The sequence below is a fragment of the Coccinella septempunctata genome, chromosome X (assembly GCF_907165205.1).
Source record: "Coccinella septempunctata chromosome X, icCocSept1.1, whole genome shotgun sequence".
Classification (NCBI taxonomy): domain Eukaryota; kingdom Metazoa; phylum Arthropoda; class Insecta; order Coleoptera; family Coccinellidae; genus Coccinella; species Coccinella septempunctata.
Genome location: NC_058198.1, coordinates 18,071,713 through 18,079,864, shown reverse-complemented (window position 1 = coordinate 18,079,864; position 8,152 = coordinate 18,071,713).

Genomic DNA, 8,152 nt, shown 5'->3' with positions numbered 1-8,152 from the left:
ATAGTGCGCATATATAACTCCATCACGGGACTAGGGCAGAACACGAACAACTATAGGAAAAGGCTCCATGAGGAATTCTGCAACGCCTACCCAAATCTCAATGTCACAGAACAACGAGTGGCAGACCAGTACCGCGTAATTCTGAGGAATGAACTAATACCAACGGCCCGAATAGACGCAATTAAACGAGAACTTGAGAGTCCGCCTGCAATAGAGAATAACACCAACATCTCTGATGAAATTCAAGTGCCTGGGCAACAACAGGCAGAAGAAACTGATACTGAAAGTCCATCTTGCAACGCAAGTGAGCCTGAACACCAGGACGATAGGGAAGAGCTCCGCCGACAAGTTGACTCTGACATGAGGAGATACTTTGCCGAACTGGAAGGAACAGATCCTCTTCATCGAGTAGCACCTCCACGGCTCAATACATCCAAGAAACTGTCACTTATAATCGACATCTTGAATAAGGACGTTTTACCTGAATACCTACAGAACGGAAGTTCATTGGAATATCTGCATCTAGTTTTTCACTGTGCAGCGCTAACGACAGCGAAAACCATAGGGGCAAAAATTCGCCGAACGAGCAATGATGGTCCAAAATTACACAAATTACACGCGCCAGCATGGCAGAAACGTCTTCAACACAAAACAGAAAGGCTAAGAAGAGACATTGGACGACTGACGGAGTACTTGAACGGGAATCGAGGAAGAAAGGTTGTGAAAGCTGCCAAAGAGATCATGGATAGAAACAGGACACACACAGAACGAGAGACGGAGAATGCTACAGCTCACCATTGCCTCGACACTCTGAAGCAAAAATTAAGTCTGTATGCAGAACGCCTGAGGAGATATAAAAGCAATTATAGCCGGAAAAGAGACAATAATTCATTCGAAAAGTCGGAAGAATCTTTCTACCGGTCACGCACATCGTCGGATGGAGAGAATGGAAAGTTACCACCAAAGGAAGCCATTGAACAATTCTGGACCGAACAATTATCAACGAAACCTCACTTCAATGGAGATACCGGATGGATTGAAGATGAAAAATCTGAAGCTATAAAATATGAGCCGATGCAGCATGACATGATCACAATTGAAGAAGTAAAATCAGCTATCAGAGGACTGCACAACTGGAAAGCACCTGGGCCTGATGGATTACAGAACTTCTGGATCAAGAAACTTTGGATCATGCATGACAAATTGACCTCCGCAATAAATGATGTCATTGAAAATCCTGAAAGAATGCCAGTATTCCTTACACATGGCACAACATTCTTGTTACCTAAAGACCAAAGGAATACAGAAGACCCATCCAAGTACCGACCAATCACATGTCTTCCAACGATGTACAAATTAATCACATCGTGCATTTCAAACCGAATTCACAACCATTGCGAAAGGAATAACATCATCGCCATGCAACAGAAAGGATGCACCAAAGACAGCCGAGGATGCATAGAACAACTAATAATAGATTCAGTTATCTGCAATCAAGCGTTCTCCAAGCGAAGGAATCTTTACGCTGCGTACATAGACTACAAAAAGGCATTCGATTCTATACCTCACGAATGGCTCTTGACGATCTTGAAGATTTACAAGGTGGATCCCAATATTGTTAAGTTCCTGAAAAACGCCACGTCAACCTGGCGTACTAGTCTTCAAATGAAAGCAGCAGATTGCTCCATTACAACAGGACCTATTCCAATAAGACGCGGAATTTTCCAAGGAGACTCGCTGAGCCCTCTGTGGTTCTGCATGGCCCTGAATCCCTTGTCTTATAGATTGAATTCTGCGGACTACGGATTTTCCATCAAGAGCGGCAGTAGAACTATGATGAAACTGAATTATCTCCTTTACATGGACGACTTGAAACTCTTCGCATCTACCAAAAAACAAATGCAACTGATGCTGAAAATGGTGGAAGGATTCTCGGAAGACATCAAAATGAAGTTTGGACTTGAAAAATGTCGAGTGCTTAACATAACGAGAGGGAAAATAGAAGATGGTTCGTTCAAACTCAAGGAAGGTGCAGAAATTGAAGCATTAAAGGAAGGAGACACATACAAGTATCTAGGCATAAAACAGGCAAGAAAAATCAATCACACCCAGATGAAGAAAGAATTAGCGGAGGAGTTCACCCGAAGATTGAGGAGGATAATGAGAACTGGTCTTAACAGCAAGAATCTGATAAAAGCGATTAACACCTACGCTTGCTCGGCGCTGAGCTATTCATTTGGTATTATCTCTTGGACGACCACCGATTTAGCAGCTTTACAGAGAAGAATAAGGACGATGCTGACTAAACACAATAAACATCACCCCAAAAGCTCAATAGAACGGACCGAGCTGCCACGACATCTTGGGGGTAGAGGAATTGTTGATTTGTCCAACCGTATGTCCCAGGAAATTGAAGGACTTCGAAAATATTTCTTGAGCAAAATAAAAAACATAATAATAATTATAATAATAAACACCCTTGAAATGGAAAAAGATTGCAGCATTCCATTTTTGGACCTACTTATTGTAAGGGAAAACAATAAACTTATCACCAACTGGTATACCAAGCCTACACATTCGGACAGATGTATTAACTACTTGTCTAACCACAGTTATAGCCAAAAGAGAAATGTGGCGTTCAATCTGGTCAACAGAGCTGTATCACTCAGCAATGAGAGGTTCATACCACAAAATTTAGATAAGGTCACGAAAATATTACGAAGGAACAACTATCCACTTCACTACATCAAGACCATAATTAACGAGTACAAAAGAAAACAACAACGGGAGTATGTCACACCGGGATTGGAAGAGCCTTCAGCCAGTAATGATAACAGTGTTAGGAGGTTCACAAGACTAGTTATGTATCCTGGGCTGTCATACCAGATAAACAGGGTGTTTCGGGAGCACAATGTGACAGCTGCCTTTTACAATAAGATCAATGTAAAGAAGAGATTCTTCACCAAGCTCAAAGACGACACCCCCATCCTAAAACAATCAGAGGTGATATACAAGATTCCGTGTGGTGACTGCGAGAGATGTTATGTGGGCCAAACCAAGCAGTTGCTCCAGGACAGAATCAGACAACACCAAAATGACGTAAACAAGAGGGATAAAAGTACACAGAGGACAGCACTAGCCACACATGCAATAGTGAATTCACATAGTATTTACTTCTCGAATGTTTCCATATTGGACAAAGAATCAGGCTATAATAGAAGACTCATTAGTGAAATGATACACATACAAAGACAGTGCACGGTGAATTTTAGAGAGGACACGCAAGACTTAAGCTCGGTGTACCATAGCCTCATAGCTAACATGTAGTTTTGCTCGGTTTGTTAACAACTTTGTGCAATGTTCTGTTTGTTTTATCTTAGCATAGATGGCTTTGACAGCTGTGACATACCACTAACCCAGAGAAAAAAAGAAAAAGAAAATGTATTCTGTGTTAGTCCCCTTTTTAACCTCGACTCTTATAATAGTCTTCAAATTTACCCATGTAACAGAACTCAACAAAAAATCTTTCTAGATCAACAATTTTGTGACAATATCTGGCGAATGTCCAACTTATTTTTCTCATGTTTGACGATTCAAAAATTTCTTCTTTAAATAGAATAAAATAAGGTGAGTGCTTTGTCATGGCTTTCGTCTCCTATGTTAAACGTTAAGGTTTACTTGTTTCCCACAGCCTTGAGAAAGGAGAAATGCTTCTCCGAAACGTCGGCAAATTTTGAATAAAATTTTTGAATAATAAGTGTCCAAATTCCTGCTATCTTTCTTCAGTTATTATCTGTATCGATAACTTATACTTTTCAATTTTAATATTTTATCATTTCATAATATCAGAAACGTTTGAAAAAATAAACAGTAATATAGTATATTCTTTCTGTAAGAAAAATACTCTGGACAATTATCATTTAAATTCGCATATGTTTCATAATCTCATAATTATATAAAACACTCCATAATTTCAGGTATTTTTAGTGTTAGGCTCAAGTATCACAAAATAACAAAATATTTTATATGTTCTTTTTAGGTATCATAAATAATGGATTGAACACAATAAGTAAAATATCGCAGGAATTTGGACAGGTTGAAAAACAATCTCTTATGAATTCGCCAACGTTTCGGAACTATTTTGTTCCTTTCTCAAGGCTCATCATACAACTAATAAAAGTAACACTTTAAAATTGGTCATAGGAAGTTAAGGATAAATCAACAAACAGTCCGGCGTGTGACAGTTATTTAACTGTCACTGAACGAATGTAATACGTTGATTCCATAGAATCAAGTCACAGCAATCTAATATAGAATCAGACGACGGAACGGGCAATTGGGTGGTGGGGTGCTAGGGATAAATGTCATTTCTTTCGAAATTCTATAAAGTACTTAGGATATGTTGTTGACGGTCATGGTCTGAAAACTGATCCTGATAAAATTTCGTGTATGGTAAATTTTCCTCGCCCGAATACCACTACGCAAATCAAAAGATTCATCGGAATGTGTTCTTGGTACCGAAGTTTCATTAGAGATTTTTCCACCTTAATATCTCCAATTAACGATTTGATAAAGGGTAAAAGAAAACGTCAAGCTATCGAATGGACCCCTCAAGCCGAGGAGGCATTTCTTAAGATAAAAGAAGCTTTGGTAGCTTCGCCCATACTAACCTCCCCTGATTTCGATCGTCCTTTCACCATTAGTCGTATTCATGAGTCCAGTGAAGTATGTCTTATATCAATTAGTGAAGAAAACTTGGATAATTGGTATCGTAATATGCGTCTTAAAATCAAAAATGAACCTCAGAAATATCCACAGTGGAAGGTTGAAGATGACATTCTTTATAAACTTGTTCCATCTAATGTTCCGGTTCAGTCAAATATTTCCGAGTGGAAAACCGTCATACCAAATAACAAGCGCAGTGAAATAATAAGAACATTTCACGATCCTCCAACCTGCGGACACCTAGGTTTTTATAAAACGTTCGCCAGAATCAGTGAACTTTATTATTGGCCTAAAATGAGGTTCGATATCCTTAAGTTCATTCGTCAGTGTAAAATTTGTGGAGCTCAAAAAGTTTATAACAAACCCGGACTAGGATTGATGGGAAAGGAGAAAAATGTAAATTTTCCATGGCAAGTCATTGCTTTGGATTTAATGGGTCCATTTCCCAGATCTAAACGGGGCAATACATTCTTGCTGGTTATAGCGGATTGGTTCACTAAATATGTTGTACTGCATCCTATGCAAAAAGCGACAGCTGAGAATATAGTTAAATTTTTAGAATCCGACGTGTTTCTGAAGTTTGAAATTCCACAATTCATTATTTCGGATAACGGTGCTCAATTTGCCGGCCGCACTATGAAGAAATTGGCTGAATCTTATAAAGTCCAGAAGATTTGGTATACCGCCGTTTATTCACCTCAATGCGATTTCGTGGAAAGAACGAATCAAACAGTAGGGACAACTATTCGCTGTTACATCGAAGGCTTAAATCATTGCGACCGGGACAAAGATATTCAAAAAATTGCATTTGCTTTAAACACCGCCAAACATGAAGTGACAGGGTATACCCCGGCTTATTTGAATTTTGGACGAAACGTTCCTACCAGTGGCGATTATTATGGACAAATAAAGTCTACTGACGGTATTCAATTGCTACCTGAAAATAGGGATATTTATGCTGAAAATATTGAACCGTTAGCTAGCATTTTCCATGATATCAAAAAAAGACTTCATAAAGCTTATGATAGAAACGCCCGGACTTATAATTTGCGTCGAAAACAATATTCTTTCAATGTAGGAGAGAAGGTTTGGCGTCGAAACAAAGTTTTATCGGACGCTACAAAGAAATTTTCGTCGAAGTTAGCATCCAGATATGTGTTGCGTAGAGTACATAAGAAAGCTTCGAGTTTGTGTTATTATTTGGAAGATTTAAAAGGGTTGCATGATGGTAAATGGCATATTAAAGACGTGAAACCTTATTTCGGTTCTAATTCCGATGTTTCCGTTTCGTGTTTTTTTTTGGATTTATTGAATTTGAACTATCGTTTGCATTTTGTTTTTCGTTTATTATGCAAAATACCCTCCCTCATCGTAAAAGGATGACAACTGATCGCGATCAGGATTTGTCTATTAACTCCCCCAACATCTTAGGTAGGTTTAGCTGTAGGTTAAGCGAATAGGTTATGATAGGATAAGATATAGGCTAGCTTGAATAGAAATAGGTTAGAATAGGACAAAAACAGGTTAGAATAGGACAGAAATAGGTTAGAATAGGACAAAAACAGGTTAGAATAGGGCAGAAATAGGTTAGAATAGGACAAAAATAGGTAAGAATAGGACAAAAATAGCTTAGAATAGGTTGAGTTAGGATAGTCAAAATAGATTTAGGTAGAATAGGTTACCGTAGGTTAGTTAGAGTAGGAATAGAGTCAAACAAACTAGTTAGACTGATAGTGATAATAAGGCGTTAGGATTATTTAGGTTAGTTGTCAATATTATCGTTTAGATTATAAGTAGTCTAGTTGGTTGAGTACATATTTAAAAGTACGTTTTTCTAAAATATTCATCATAGACGAATCATTCTTGTCGATAATTAGTCAAAAAAAAAAAATTGCATTTCAAAGACAATTTTTTTTTTTGGTTCGGAGAGGGGTGGTGTAGCATTACAAAATTATAATCAGGTATTGAAAGAATGAATTTGATGAATTAATTCCTCCAGCATTGTGTTTAGTATATTCTACCATCTGTACAAGGAAACGCAAATCATTTGTAATCCATAAACTGGTATTATAGTTTCCTATGTGTGATTTAATATTGGGGAGATGTTTGTTTGGAGATGGCATGTGTTTTGGAGATTGCATAAAAAACTTATCGCGAAGCGTACGGATTTCTTGAAGAATTCAGTCAGATGCTATATGAAGACTAACGTCCACGATCATAATCTCGAAAGGGGATTTGTTTCCGAATAAAAACTAGTGATCTTACTGATTAGTCACATATCGATTGAAAATTAGATTTCGTGCTTTAAGAACCCTTTTTAAAAGGTGAGTTTAACGATCATTTGTTGTATTTTTACTGAATTCTTTTGAATCGTTCATCAGGGTTCTTTCACTGGGTGTAATTTTGTTCATCCAAGAAAAAATTCTCGATTTCGCTGCCGTACTGCCGTCTCGCCAAATATTGGAATCAACAATTGCTGTGAAAACCGAAGCCATCACCATCCCCAAGTTGACATCTCCACCAACCCTTAAGTAAGAACTCAGTGAGTGCCGATACTGTTCTGAACATCAGGAAAATAAATAAGTACCTGGATTTTAATTATGAATATTTTCTTCATCATTCACCTTTAACATCTTCTTATTTGTCATTTGTGGTTTTATTAGTTTGCCATGAATTCAATGTTTTAAACGGAACTAAAACTAATTGGCGCCCTCCCAAAATTTGTTGAAGAAAAGAACCTCACACCCATCAATGTTCTTCGGCGAACAGCTGCCGTTCGCAGTGTAACTATTATAATTTTCATTTATTCTTTAAAAGAAAATTCGTCAAAGTGAAAAGTACGTTACAAAATCTTGGAAAATTCAATGTCATGTCACCAGAGTCACATGTTACTCGATGGGGAATCCATGCCGTTTTTTGAGAAACCAAGTTTTTAGCTCTTATAATATGAGAATATTTCATTTTAATTATTTATTTATTTATTTATTTATTTATTTATTTATTCATTTATTTATTTATTTATTTATTCATTATTATATACTAAAAATTTTTTGGTATTGAGAATGAAATTCATGAAGTAGATAGTAGTGCTCCGTATAATTAGGGTGAAAATAAAAAATAACGATTCTGTACTTATATATAGGAACCTACATGGATTTCTGCATATACATCAGAGTCGTTAAATCTATTCAGGGACATTCTTTCTATAGTTTTCATTTCCTCAGGAAAAACGTGTATACCATCTACAACGTGAATGTAAATGATGAAAAAGAATTCTCTAGAAATTATTAATTTTGAAATATTGTTTGGAGCAGCGAGATTTGAAACAAACTTAAGAATTGAAATACTAATGCGCTTCAATACTTGCTTAACCAGATAGTTATTCTGTATCGATAACTTATACTTTTCAATTGTTGATATTTTATCA